Here is a 15,452-nt window from a genome sequence, read left to right on the forward strand (position 1 = left end):
GCAGCCGTCAGACCGAGCGCATCAGAACTCACAAGCAAGAGCAGCAGATGATCACCAGGAATCCGACGCTGCGGCTGGAACATCAGCAGCTCCTCCAGCTGCTGCAGGGGGCAAGGACATCGGGAAGACCCTCTGCAGCTCATTTGGAAGCTCTTGTCACCCAGCCTGGTCACCCACCTGAGAACCGATGGTGCAGAAGGTTCTGGCGCCCAAAGCAAACAAAAGTCAGTGCCAAGCAACATGTCTGAACTTGAGCTCTCAGAAGAATCGTGTGAGAAAGTGGTTGCAGCTGTCCTTCCGGCCTCCTGCATTCGGCAGCTAGCCAGCCGCAACTGGAAGGAGAGGTTTTCCGGCCTGGAGGCATTTCAGAAGGCTGTGGAAGAAATAGAGAAGAGCAAAATGCCCTGCCAGGCCCTGGTGAGGCTGCTGGAGAAGGATCGTGGCTGGGAGGAAACCAAACTCCCGGTGGTGCAGAAAAAGCTTCACATCATCACCCTGATTGCCCAGAAGGGAAACTTTTCCAGAACGTCAGCTCAGGTCGTCTTGGCCAGCCTGGTGGGGAAGGTGGGCGACGTGATCTGCAGCAGCGACGTGAAAGGAGCCCTGACAGCAATAGCAGAGGCCTGTGCGCTGCCATGGACTGCTGACAAGGTCACGTCATTGGCTTTCTCGCAGACCCAGCCCAGGACCCAGGCAGAAGCCCTGAAGTGGCTGGCGAACGCCATTACAGAGTTTGGCTTCACTGGGATGGAGGTGAAGGCCTTGGTCAGTACCGTAAAGGCTGCTTTTGCTGCTGTTCACCCAGATGTACGGGCCTCTGCCTTTGTCCTGCTGGGGACCATTTCTCTGTACGTGGGCGCCCCTCTGAGAGCGTTCTTCGAGAGCGAGACGCTGCCCCTTCTCTCCCAGATAGATGCCGAGCTGGAGAAGATGAAAGGCCAGAGCCCACCTGCTCCCACCCGGGGCAGCTGCAAGCACTGTAGGGGGAGAGGGGATGAGGGGAAGGAAGGGAAGCCCCAGGACCATGGAAGGACTGAGACTGTGAATATCAGCGACAGGATCACCTCAGCGCTGATGTTGAAGCTGCGGGACAAGAGCTGGAGGATCCAGAAGGAGGGCCTGGACGAGGTGGCAGATATCCTCAGCGACGCCAGCTTCATCCAGCCAAACGTGGGCGACCTCCCAGCTGCCCTGAGGGCTTGTCTCCAGGACCCCAATACAGTCCTGGTGCAGCAGACCCTGAGAATCCTCCAGCGACTGGCCACCTCCATGGGTCCGAGCATCAAGCAGCATGTGAGGAAGCTGGGCATCCCCCTGGTCACCATCTTCAGGGACAGCAAGAGCAGCGTGCGAGCCTCAGCCCTTATGGCCGTGAATGCCTGGGCCGAGCAGATCGGCACGAAGGACTGGCTGGAGGGGGAGGACTCTTCTGAGGAGCTGAGAGAGGAAAATCCTTTCCAAAGGCAAGAACTGCTGGGCTGGCTGGCTGAGAAGCTGCCTGCTCTCCGTTCTGCCCCCTCAGACCTGCTGCGGGGAGTGCCTCACCTCTACGCCTGCCTGGGAGATTGCAATGGTGATGTGCAGAAGGCAGCCCAGGAAGCCATGCCCTTCTTCTTGATGCACCTGGGATTTGAGGTGATGGACGAAGCCGCTCGCCAACTGAAGCCGGCTACCAAGGACCACGTAGTGGCCATGCTGGAGATAGCCAAAGCCAACCCTACCTCCAAGCCCACTGTTCCTGTTAAGTTGCCTTCCAGGCTGCCAAGGGTCACGGCCGTCCCAGCCTTCGCCTCAGCCTCAGCCACATCCCACCTGGCATCAGCCTCTTCTTCCCCAGCCCCTGCTGGAGACTCCGTGTCCAGCAGTGCCCTGGAATGGAAGCCTGGACCCAAAGACGCCACATCAGAAGCGGCTGCCCTGAAAGTCAAAGGCTTGCCTGATGGGGGGAAGGTGCAAACAAAGGCCAGCCTGAAGGACAGTGGCAACAAGCTGGGTCCTATTTTTATCACCGTCCCCAAAGGGAAAGAGCAGAGGGCAAAGGACGAGAGAGGGGGGAAGGTGCTGAGGTGGAACTTCACCACCCCCAGCAACAGGTATGCGGAGCAGCTGAAGGCTCAGATGTGCAGCTGTGTGTCCAACTGGCTGCAGGAGGAGATGTTTCACTCCAACTTCCAGCACCACATCAAAGCGTTGGCCATCCTGGTCAAGCACTTGGAGAGGGAGAAGGATGGCCTCATCAACTGCCTGGACCTGATCCTGAAGTGGCTCACCCTGCGGTTCTTTGACACCAACACCTGGGTTCTGACGAAGAGCCTGGAGTATCTCAAGCTGCTGTTCACCTTGCTGAGCCGGGAAAGATACCAGCTGACTGAGCACGAGGCAACATCTTTCCTCCCCTACCTGGTCATGAAGATGGGGGAGACAAAAGAGGTTCTCCTCAGGGAGGTGCATGCTGTTTTGAAGAGGGTCTGCCTGGTCTATCCAGCCAGGAAGATGTTCAGCTTCATCATGGAAGGGACCAGGTCCAAGAACGCCAAGCAGCAGGCAGGGTGCCTCGCTGAGCTGGGATATTTAGTCAAAGCCTACGGCATGGAAGTGTGCCAGCCAAGCCCTGGCAAAGCCTTCAAGGTGATATCTGCCTTCATTGGAGACCAAAACAATGCCATCCGCAGTGCTGCCTTAAACAGCATTGTGACCGCTCACCATGTGCATGGGGAAGGGGTGCTCAAGCTGATTGGGAGCCTTTCAGAGAAACACATGAGGATGCTAGAAGAGAGCATGGAACAGGCAGCCACCAGGTCAGCTGCTTCTCCGGTCAAACAGGCCATGGAGAGACCGCCACATGCGCTAAGCGCAAGTGCTAATGACAGCATGGGAACAGCAGAGGGCATGCCCTCCAAACCCAGTCACGCCCACAGCACGGGAGAAGACATGGAGATGGGGCAGGCAGCTCCCCAGGCATTCCAGATGGACATAGAGGAGCCTGAGAATGTGCATGACTCTCTCCAGTGCAAGAGTCCCAAACCGGATGGCATCACTCAGCCAGGCGCAATTCCTGAACCCCAGCCCAATGCTGTCTCCCTGCACCCTAATGGCATGCATAGCAACGTTGCCTCCACCATCAACTTCATTATCCACCATGTGGCCAGTGGCGACGTCGACACCATCATCCAGGCTCTGGCACAGATCGATGAGATCCTGAAGCAGGAGGACAAGGCAGAAGCCATGTCTGGCCACATCAACCAGTTCCTGATAGCCACTTCACGGCAGCTCCGGTACATCCACAGGCTGCAGGTGGGGGAGGAGAAACTGGGGAAGGACCAAGTCATTCAGCTGTATGGCTGCATCATTCGCAACATGATGCTGCTGTTCCAGACAGAGAGCCTGGCCCAGGAGGCCTCCACAGGGGTTTTGAAGGACCTGCTCCACAGTCTCATCACCTTGATGCTGGATTCCCTGGTGGTGGACCTGGAGGAAGGTCAAGATGTCATCCAGTCCATCAATCTCCTAATGAAAAAGGTGCTGGAGCAGTCTGACCAGACCAGAATCTTTAGTGCCTTGCTCGCCCTGCTCCAGGATAGCCTGACGGCTGCAGCCAGCCCCCACAAGTTCCCCGAGCTGGTGGCCAAGTGTCTGTGGAGAATCACGCAGCTTCTCCCCCGAACAATCGGCACTGTCAACCTGGACCAGATCCTACTGGACATCCACCTCTTCATGAAGGCGCTCCCCCACGAGAAACTAAAGCAGTGCACAAGCCAGTTCCCCCAGATAGCTCTGAAAACTCTACTGCACTCCTTGAGCAGGCTGACGGGGCCTGGGATTCTGGACCACCTCACCATGATAGAGAACAAGGGGGAGTCAGAGCTGGAGGCTCACCTCTGCCGGGCAACGAGGCTCTCCACCATGCAGGCTGCCAAAGAGACCAATACAGATGCCGGTCAGGGGGTCTCTCATGTGGCTGACAAGTCTGCAAAGGGCAAAGTCAATGACATGTTAGCAGGCATCTTTAAAAAGATTGGCTCCAAGGAGAACGCTAGGGAGGGTCTGGAGGAGCTGTACGAATACAAGAAGAAATGCCCCGATGTGGACTTGGAGCCTTTCCTGGAAAACTTCTCCCTCCTCTTCCGCAGCTACGTGAAGCACGGCCTGGCAGTGATGGGCATGGAGCGAGAGGGCAAACAGCACCTTCCCCCCGGCACAGGGATGCCCCTTCAGGCTCAGGCTCCCCCTCCCACTAGGAAAGCCTCCTCCCCAGGAGAGCATACAAATGGGGAGGAGGTGGGGCCATCTCTCTGCCTGGACAGGCTGAAATTGATGAGGCGACAATGTAGCGGCACAAAATCCTGCAGCCAGCTCCCCCTTCCCCAGCGACCTTCAAAGCTCGAAGACCCCTTGGCCCTGGTGTCCCCAGACAAGCACAGCAGCAAACTCCCCCGCTATGTGAAGATCCAGGAACAGAAATAGCACCTGGACCTGGCATCCTGCCGAGTGTTTCTCCGCTGGCTTCGAAACCAGCCAGCCCTTTTTCTTCCTCTCCCCATCAGCCACCATACATGATGGGAACACACAATAAAAAGACAAATATAGAGCGGTCGCCAGTGAATGGCTCACGGGACGAGGGCAGCTTTCACTGACTCAACTAGAAGTCTTCCTCATTTAGAGTGGCCTCATTTAGGCCTTCAGTTAAGTGTGGATTTAGGTGGGGAGAAAGGAAGGGGACAGTAAGCAGGAGAGCTGGGGGGACACAGCAGTAAGGAACGAGGGGGGAATGCTGGTCTCAGCACACCAGGGTTTTTTCCCCCCACAACGTGAGCAGATTCTAACAGTTGCTCTGACTTGCCAATTTCTTGCTTAGTGTTTTATGACTGTAAATGGCAGGAGCAGATAGTACCAGCACAGAGATTAGCGGAGGATAGCCATTAAAATCATGTACCTCCCTAGAGAGACAGACCAACCCATAACTGGCAGGGCAACTTGGAAGGAACTTCCTCTGTAGGCGAGGCTGTTCCATAACTGCGTTCTAGGGGTAGGTTCCGGATGGACCTGCTGAGTGTGGTCACTGATTTCTAGGCTCTTGAGAAGCTCTCAAGAAGGTTCCAGGCAAAATGCTGCCCTGATTTACATGGCCCTGCAGAATGTCACACCCACGCACGTTTGCCATTGGGTTATGCGGGGAGAGAGTCAGGGCTGGGCTGGGCTTTGTGAGTCAGCCCTATCAGCGGCCCAGTGTCAATCTACTTGTTGACCACGGAAGTGCTCCCAGCTCAGGGGCCTTAATCGTGGCCTAGCCTTCCCCATGCAACTTGAGAGGGATGATACAGAGCAGCCAGCCCGAAGTGTTTGCAGAATAAAAATGTTCCCTGTTTAGCGGAAAAGGAAATACACAACCCAAAGCGTAACTGGAAATGTACCCGTGGGACCCTGCAAGCAAGTCGTGCTGATATCACCACTTTACGGTCCAGCCAACAACACTCTTTCCCCCTACTTCCAATCCCTACAGCCACGGCCAGATTTGGAGGCAAGTGATCCAGGCGACCACCCGGGGTGCCGGGCTTGGTGGGGTGCAGGGCCTGGGGTGCTGTTTTTGTCATTAGCAACAAAGGGGGAAAATAGAACATTTGAAGTAACACGTTTCAGGTATTCCATATATGGATTCATTTTCACTAACCTCCTAGAATGTTGTGGATCTTTATAAAATCTCCAAACTTTCTGAGAGCTACATTTTCCCTTGGACCTCCTAGATGTTGTCAGCCATGCCCTTGCGAGTATATTAGGGTCAGGGCGTCACCAGTCAGTCAGTGGGTTATAAAAACAGATTTATAGAACCTAGCGTGCAAATTTATCACCTTATATGACAGGGCTAAATCACACATGTAAATAGTATGACAAAGTTGTGAAATGGGCGACAAATGCATAAAAAACAAGATATTCAAAGGTTTAACAAATGGGGGAGGCGCCGAAGACACTCCTTGCCTGGGGCGCCATTTGGGCTAGGACCGACCCTGCTTACAGCACAGGATGAGATGGGCCACTGCTCTGGTTCAGGGTGGCTATCGTCCTGGAGATCTCATGCAGGTGGGAGGTGCCCGCCTGACGAACTTGTAGACCAAAGTGGGTTCTGCGGCCACAGAGTAGCCAGTAAACATTTCCCCCACCCTGTCCTGGAGGGACCACAACAGGGGATGACCGGCAGCAGTTCAGTCTCTATTGCTCACTCAATCCGTCGGCTCCTTACCAAAGTTGCCTCCAGAGATCCTACGAAGCATCATAAACTTGCCACAAGTGTTTTTTTATTGTCTGCCTTGTGCTGTTATTTATACTGCAGTAGGGCCTAGAGACCCCAGTCTAGATCAGGGTCTCATTGTGCTAGGTGCTGTATTTGCCCCCTCAGAGACAGATCCTGTCCCAAAGAGTTTACAGTCTAGATAGATTTCAGAGTAACAGCCGTGTTAGTCTGTATTCGCAAAAAGAAAAGGAGGACTTGTGGCACATTTATCTGAGCATAAGCTTTCAGGAGCTACAGCTCACTTCAACGGAGGGACAGTTCTTGCCATTGCCACAGAGAGGAGCTGAAGCGCAGAGAGTAAATGCCTAACACAGTTTGTGGTGAGCCAGGAACTGAAGCCAGCTCTCTCAAATTCCAGCCCGGTGCCGGAACAAGACCATCCACCCCTCTTTCCATGCAGAAGGTGTACTGTTGATTTAAATCAGCAGCAAGGAGTGAAGCGAGAACCAACACCGCTGGAGAAGACTCAAGACAAGCTCTGCAGTGAAGGAGAGAGGGGCTTTAATGCTGCTTTCCTTATGCTGAGAAAGTTCCTTGTTCAGTGTCCGAAGAAAGTTGCTTTCTGTGATTCTTTACCATTGACACCCGCTATTCTTTCTTTCTTTCTTTCTTTCTGCTGCACCCATCACTGTAGTAACTGAGGGCCTGATATATTCCAGCCTCTGCTCCTTGCTTTTGTGCCACTATATAAATATTTATTTAAACCCATTTTTTTGGCTTACAAAAGAGATTGACCTTTTGACATTCTGAGAACTATGGCCCCAGTCCAGCAAAGCACTTAAATACACGTTTAACTTGACGCCCATTAGCTTGAATAAGACTATGCATGTGCTTAAAGTTAATCATATGCTTAAGTGGTTTGCTGGATCAAGGTCAGAGTGCTCAGTTCTGGCTTTACTGAGTCCCTCATGAGCAGAGCCGATCCTGCCATACATTGCAAACAATTTATGGGACTCATTTAGCCCTGTTTTCTGTTGGCAAATTATCTGCAGCCAGACCACGACTTTTATATATTTCTCCATTTTTTTAAATTGACTGACAATGAACCTTCCTGAGTCAAGGATCGTAACAGGGAATGCATTCGGGAAGGCGGTTTGTACCAATCTGTGTGTTTTCTCTTAGGGAGAATCAATAAGACACAGAATTTCAAACCCACTTAACACTTGTCAAACTAAAAGTGTCTAATGCAGTGGGGTTGCTATGGACAACCATAGAATGCCAATTTGTTCTACAGAACACTGATACATCCCTCTGCCATCACAGAAGAGTTTCAAGAAAGCCTTGTAGCATTATGTTAGTTTGACAGAAAACCTTATATATTTAGTGTGTAAAATGCCCACTTTCTCACAAGCGCCCCAGAACAGGACTTATTTTTGTGTCTTGTGCAGCATGAAGCACTTTGGGAGAGGTGCTTAATAATAAATATTGTTTGTAGACAATTAAGCATAACGATGAAATGCCTTTAAAATTCTGAACTCAAACTGAGCATTTCAGCTGGCTATTAGAGGAGATGTCATATTAAAAAGAAATATGCTCTCTGAGTGTTAGCCCTGTTTATTGTATAATTTCTATTTTCATACAAAATATACCCCACAGTTTCAAAGATGTTATTACACTTCTTGGGCAGTTAATGTTACTTAGACTCTGCCACGCTCTGACTTCATTACACCACTATAATCAGCCGGTGAGGTTTTGCTGTTACACCTCCACCACTTAGTACATGCTGAAGTTCCTGTAACAAAGGCCACCCTACTAATGCTCTGCCATCATAACATTACTCAACCCATGCCATAGTCTCTCAGCAATGCAATGCCCTGTTTCACACTGCAGGAGAAAATAACCCTTTGCTAATAGACACAGATCGTACGTGTATATTGTGGCCACACATTGTTATTGTGGCCAACAAGGGCAACCTGAGGGCTGTCTCATAACAATGAAGGTCTCATAGATTTTATGGATTCCAAAGCTACAAGGGACCGTTAAAGCGGCAAAGAGCCCTGTGGCACCTTATAGACTAACAGACGTATTGAAGCATAAGCTCTCATGGGTGAATACCCACTTCTTCAGATGCATCCAATACATCGGTTAGTCTATAACGTGCCACAGGACTCTTTGCCGCTTTTACAGATCCAGACTAACATGGCAAACCCTCTGAGAAGGGACCGTTGTGATCATCCAGTCTGACCTCCGGTATCACACAAGCCAGAGAATGTTCCCAAAATAATTCCTAGAGCATCTAATCCGTTCCTCAGGCTCCTGAACTATACAACCAGGAAAATGTCGAGCGATTTTAGCACATCGTTTTCCTAGTAGTAGTCAGCACCTAGCTAGGCTATTATTGCTCTTAGTTACTATTTGCATTCCCAAGTAGTCACAATCTTGGATCAGGACCTCATTCTGTGAGGCGCTGTACAAACACAAAGAAAGACCATCCTTGTCCGAACGAGTTTACAATCTAAGTAAGCTCTGGCTAACTTTCTGGCATCCCATGATACTGAATTGTTTCTTGGAGCATCTAACTTGGCTTGCCAATTTAAAATGTAAGTTACAAAAGGAAATCTTAATTGTTTAGATCTCTTGCAAAGATGTTTTCTGTTGTTTGTCAGTGTTGTGTGGTTATATTCCATGTCTGACTTTGATTCTCACACTGGTGTCTCATCAAAAATGTTACTTGTTTCTTATAAACTAGCAGAGGATCAGTCATATGATGGCATGTAATAGAGACACTGGTCCCAACCAACAAAATCCGATCCTGATCCCCGCCTAGGCTTCCTAAGGCAATACAGGTTTGGTTTTGTCCACTAGAGAGATAGGAATCTGGATGTGGATCTGAACTTCCGCAGATTTGGGGGCTCTTTGGATCTGGGGTAATGGTTCAGTCTCATCACTTGTATGATCAATAAACTGTGGGCTGGTTGTGGTCGTGCTTTATGCCAGTCCACATTTTTTGAATTCTGCCTCCTGCGCTATTCATGTTTTTGTGTTTTTCCAGCTGCTAACTCAGAGTAAAAGCAAGCAAATCAAATAGAACTTCATCTCTTTCAATCCAAAGAAGGAAATTCCTCTGCATTCTTCTGTTGGAGGAGTGGGTCAGTGATGAGATGGGACTGCCTACACTGGCATATAGCTGATCTGTGACCGCTAGCAGCAAATATCTCCAACGGCCGGTGAAAGGACACTAGATGGGGAACGTTCTTACTACAGTTCTTTCCCAGGTGTCTGGCTGGTGGATCCTGCATACATGCTCAGGGTCTAACTGATCACCATGTTACGAGTTGGGAAGGAATTTTCCCCAGGGTCAGACTGGCCGAGGCTCTGGGGGGGTTTCTCTGCAGCATGGGTCACTTGCAGGTTTACACTAGTGTGAATGGTGGATTCTCTGTAACTTGAAGTCTTTAAACCATGATTTGAGGATGTTAGTCACTCAGCCAGAGGTTAGGTGTCTGTTACAGCAGTCGGTGGGTGAGGTTCTGTGGCCTGTGGATGTGTAGGAGGTCAGACTAGATGATCACAATGGTCCCCTTTGGTTTTAAAGTCAATGAGTCTGTGAGTCTCCCCACCATGTAGGAGATTCAGAGTCCTGCCTATGGATCACACAGATCTCTGGACCTCAGGGGATATGGATGAAGGCTCAATGCCTACCAAGGAGAGCCCACTTTAAGGGGTTTCCCCAGCACAGTAGGGGCTACTCAGGAAAATTATAGTAAATGAATTTTCTTCTTGTGTTTGCACTGGGCGTAATGGGTGGTGGTGCAGGATTATTCAGCCTAGCCACTCCACTGGCAGCCCTCCTCATGGCTTTGGGGAGGAGGGAGAACAAAGCCCCAGAGCTGCTGTCTGCAAGGGGATGGGGATATACATATTCCAGGGTCCTCTCCACACAGCTCTCAAGGGAATGATCTGGCCTGACAGCTTTCACTGGCTGTTTACTCAGGGCAAGCTCCTGTTTAGCTTGCTGGAGTATGCCCCAAACACAGACATCAGGAGAAAGCAGGGTCAGGGAGATCAATGAATTATAAATAAATATAGCAAAAACAAATCCATCAGCGTGATAAAAACAGTAGACGGAGCCACACTAATTAAAAATACAATAATCCAGACAGTGGAGATTTATTTAAAATAGGGGCAATTACAGGTTTTAATATCTTGGTTCAAATTAACAGTAGCCGCCAAGCGGCTGTGGAAACATGTTCTTTATAATGAGCTGATGGTAGAAAGGCAGCCCCACACGCTCTCACTCCAGCTAATTTTCCTCCTCTCCTCATAAAGCAACTTGTCTGTATCGTTTCCTTTTGGAGACTGAAGTCCTCATGTCCAGCCACATGCCTCTCAGGCACTGGCAATGCAGACATCCCCCATGGAAGAGCATCAAACCCAGGCGAGAGGATAGCTCTGTCTCCATGGCCTATTTCTTCCCTGACCCCTGTATCACAGCTGTCAACAAGGAATCCCACTAGGGCTAGCTGTGGTGAAGCTGGTAAAGTTGTGAAAACTACAGACTCATTTCAAATGAGCCATTACATGGATCTGCTTTCAAACACTCTCGTCCTCGGAGCTCCATTTGAACCGGCGGCCAAGAGGACGGGGAGAGTAAATAGAATGGATCTCCTTAAAAAGATTTCAGCATGGAAAATGAGCAAAGCAGCAGTACACATGTGTGCCACCGTTTCTTCCCTATCTGTTCACCCACTCCTATTTCCTGCTCATTGTGAAATGATAATTAGCTGTGAACCTCCTGCTCCCCTGCCCCAGTTCATTTGCATATCGTTCTGCGCATGAGATTAAAATCAGCAGCCCATTGGGAAGGGACCGGTGTCTTTCTAATTAGCGGTGAACTCTCCTCTCTTTCCTGTTTACCCAAAGGGTGCGCAAACATCCCGCAAGAGGGACTTGGCATTGCAGCTGGACTAGGAGATGTAATTATCTGGCCTGTGCATTAAGATTAATAAATATTAACTTTACTTGGGTTTTACTGCCTGCCTAAAATGGAAACAATGAGCTTTCCTAATTAATCAAATTACGGCTATAAAATGATTTCCTTTTAGGAGGTTCATTTCTGTTTTTCTGGCAATTAGTGCCGATGACATGACCCCCCTTCTTTTGAATGTTTCGAAATACGGAAAATGGCAGAAGTGCCACCGTGTTTTAATGGAGTCGTAATACATATTAGCTAATCAAGTGTGAAGAGCCTGTTCACTCTGAGTGCTGTAATTATTTGAGAGCTTTTAAAAAAAAAAACACATGTCAAACCTTCATTTTATTTGCATTTATTATGTTTAAAAAAAAAAAGAAAAGAAAACCCTGACTGCCACTTGTGAAAGTCCACAAGGTGACCAGGTACGAGAGAGATGTTGAAATGTCTGATTTTTCCTTTTGATTGTCTCCTTCCTTTTATCTTCCTATGGTTTTCATAGAACCCAAGGCCAGAAAAGACCTCTAATCTGTGATCTTCTAATCTGTGATCTTCTAATCTGACCTCTGGCTTCAAACAAGCCAGAGAATTTCAGCTAGTGATTCCTGCATCCAGCCCAATAGCTTCTGATTGAGCTAGAGCAGAGCTTTTCAGTCTTCAATCGATTTATGAGTTAAAGTTGTGAAGAATCCCCCGCTGCCTCCCTGGGTAAGTTGTTCCAATGGTTAATTACCCTCACTGTTAAATTTTGCATCTGATTTCCAGTTTAAATGTATCTACCTTCAACTTCCAGTCCTTGGGCCCCTGTAATGCATTTGTCTGTTAACGAGGCTTTACAAAGTGATCCTGTCTGATACAACCTCTTTGGCTGGGGAAAATGCCATCAAATGGGTGAGAAAGGTTCTAAATCTGCAAAAAGAAAAGGAGTACTTGTGTTTTTGCGAATACAGACTAACCCGCCTGCTATTCTGAAACCTTTCTAAATCTGGGTGATTTACCCTGGCTCCTTTGTACGTGGGGAAACAGTGTCCAAGATGCCACCTAGGAGATTCCATGCTTCCCGACCACCAGGGTTCAGTGTTCTGCAGCAGCCCTTTCCCTGCCAGACTCGAGGGGCTCATGGAAGAAGAACAAGAGCATGGCCAGGGGTCTGTGATTCACTGGCCAGTCCCGGGCACAGAGCTGCAGCACAGGGGCTGTGGTAATGGCCACACGGTTGCTCCATAGCTTGGGAGATAGGATTCCAGGGCCCTGGTCCACCCAGAGAGCCCCTGCACACAGGCTGCTTGCTCAGGGGGCATTTGTTCCAGCATGAGCTGAACATGGCCAAATCCAGGCCCTGAGCTAGAAGTTTGGTGATGGTTAGAAAAACCCTACAGGATAAAAATGATTTCCTGGCAGCATACCCCACCCTACTCTACTGGTGAGTGCAATATGGCGTGGCCATCACCCAAGCGGCCCCTTGTAGCCAGGGCTGCCCTCTGCAGAGCCCTGCCCCTTCTTCAGGGCTCCTTAAACAAAACTCCACACAGTGTTGTTCACCTACTCACAGCCCTTCCTAGGGGCTGGTTCCTTTGGGAGCACAGAGTTCCAAACACAATCACAAAAACACATCTCTCCGCCCCCCCCCACCCCCCGCCGTTCCTGAGGTGCCATCCCTTTCTTGTGTCTGAGCAGGGGGACAAGATGCGAGGCCTCCCAAAGGAAGAACAAAACCTTCAGCTAGGTTCTCCTTACCCAGCCTCATCTCCCTTCTCCAAGGCCCACAGCAGGAGAGCTTCACCCCCTTCAGCTTCACTCTGCAGTTCTCCCTCCTAGCTCTGCCATCACTGAACTCCCTCTGGCTCTTTAGAGCCCAGATGCGGTCCTCCATCCCATTCGTTGGCTCAGCTGGGAGCCCCCGCTCTGGCACAGGGACTAATTTCAGGCCAGCCACCCTGTGAGAATGAGTTTCACATTCAGGTCTGACCCTGACTGCCTGGTTCTAGCTTGGCTCTGAAAACTCCACTGTGCTATTTTGGCATCTCACATCATCAACTGGCGTGAAAGACTCTTCATCCATAACCTAGCGGGAAAGAGGGATGAATCGTAAGGGGGAACAGGGTCCAGCTCTCCCTTTACAGGTGTGAGAGCGGTCAAACTGCTGTTTGTCTGCAAGGAGACATGCATGGAACAGAAAAAGAGCCAACTCCTGGTTGCCCTTCTCCTTCCATTCATTCAGTGAGGTCAGTGGTAAACTCAGTGAGTTTAACATGAATAAGTCGAGCAGGATATGGCTGGGGCAGGTGCTAAGGTCCATATTTCACAGAGCCATTTGTCTGACTCCAGATGTTCCTTAACTGGTTGCCCAAGGCTAACCAAAGACCTGGGACCTAATTCTCTCCTGCCTTGCACTTGGTGTGGTCATTTATATCTGCGCAGACTGAGTGGCTCTCCCACTTCGCACTAACCTAGCCCAGCAGTGATTGTACAAGGTGCAAAGCTGTGGAGAACCAGGCCGCTGGTTTCAATTGTGTAGTGTTTCTAAAGCAAGACTTGTCACCCTGTCTGAGAGCAAGGGTGGCTTTGCCAGAACCCAGTGCGTTTGTGACACTACATGAGGCAAGAGAAATTGGCTCAAAAAGTAACACAAACTTTTCAATTACTTTAATTACTCCTTGCTCGACAGGAGTTCAGCATTGCTACCCCGACAGAGAAGTCAAGTATTTCTCTCCAGGGTAGACATTTATTATTTCAAAAACCATTTAATTTTCCATCTGAACAAAGCTTAAAAAAAGGTAGATCTCAGACAGCACCAGGGTTCTGTTCAATATCAAACTGAGCTATACATCATGTCAATTACACATGGTAACTGACCAGGGGAAAATTTCAATACATAGATTCCAGTGGGTTTGAGATACATGTCATGAACGCACATTGCCAGGAGTGCACCCAAAAAAGCCAAACAGAGGTTGGAAAATACCTCACTAAGCCCAAGAAGCACATGCTCAATGCTGGAATGCAGCAGGGACACGTGTTGCATGTACCCACAAGCCTGGTAATAACCTGAGAAGACTCCATGCTTAAAAAACTAAACTGGCTCTTCATTGATACCTATTTACAGACATGCTGCAGATGCAGCTAGCATTCCAGCCATGTGCACACAGACTGACTTCCTGGTGCATTCTCCAAACTCTTCCCTCCTGCAACCTGTTCCCCTCCCTCTAGGTTCCATGAAGGTTAATTGAACAGGCACTGTCATTTACTATATATTTGGACAGCGCCCAGCACACTGGGACTCTGACCTGGATGGCCTGTAGATGCTATCTGCTGCCACCATATAAATGTTAAACAATCTTTGCAAATCTTTATTCAGAAATGGAGGCTGCATCCACCCATAGCTGCAATCACACACCTGCAACAATGTGGAATATCCTTCTGTTAGAAAAAGCCGATGCTCCAAATGATTCTTTGAGCCCATTGAAACATATGGAAAGACACCCACTGACTTCAGTGGGATTTGGATCAACCTGTCCTGAGCCTAAATTGGGTGTCTTTATCAGATAACAATAAAATTGTTACAGTCAGAGCTGCAACATACTGTGGACCTGCCCCTGTGGTATTTTCTGCACCTCTTACATTGCTTCAGATATTACCAGGTATGCAAGATAGGCTGTGGTTTGATCCAGACACACTACGATAATTACTGCTGTTCTAAACAACCACGGGACACACATTTGATAAGGTGCGGGGCTCTCCAGAGCTCCCAGTGGAGGCGGGGGCGGTGGGGGGATTACTGTCTCATTGCTTGTTGGGATTGTTTCTTAATGACACAACTGGGCCCTTAGATTGTAAACTCCTCAGGCCAGGAGTGAGTCTGTACTATCCTGGCTGTATGGAAGTTTATAAGGCAGCTTTCCCCATTGAACACAGATGTAGGTGTATTCCACCTGCGGTCTCCCGTAGGGAGCTGGGGGGTTGACATGCCGGTGCTTAAATCAGCTCAGCACAATGTCATGAGTCATGTACTTGGGCAGAGGAATGTCACTTGCGCATCAAGCTATTCCTGGTGCTACCCAACCCCATTTGACCGGGAAAGTCTACCTGGCACCCAGCAGCAGCTGCAGATTTCCTCGCTGCAGTGATGCGAGTGGAATAGCACCAAAGAGATTCCCACCTACACACTGCCAAACAAATATGAACCGTGGGAGGAGGCCAGACTAAGTTTCTCACTTGGGTAGTTCAGCAGAGCCCCAAAGAAGAAGCTGCAGCTGG

The 15,452-nt window shown here is 49.5% G+C and overlaps 1 pseudogene; it reads left to right on the top strand.

Moving 5' to 3' along the window:
• The first annotated feature begins 240 nt into the window (after positions 1–240).
• On the top strand, positions 241–4,464 carry LOC140916848 (cytoskeleton-associated protein 5 pseudogene; annotated as a pseudogene).
• Positions 4,465–15,452: the final 10,988 nt, after the last annotated feature.

This window comes from Lepidochelys kempii, chromosome 9 (genome assembly GCF_965140265.1).
Source record: "Lepidochelys kempii isolate rLepKem1 chromosome 9, rLepKem1.hap2, whole genome shotgun sequence".
NCBI classification, from domain to species: Eukaryota; Metazoa; Chordata; order Testudines; family Cheloniidae; genus Lepidochelys; species Lepidochelys kempii.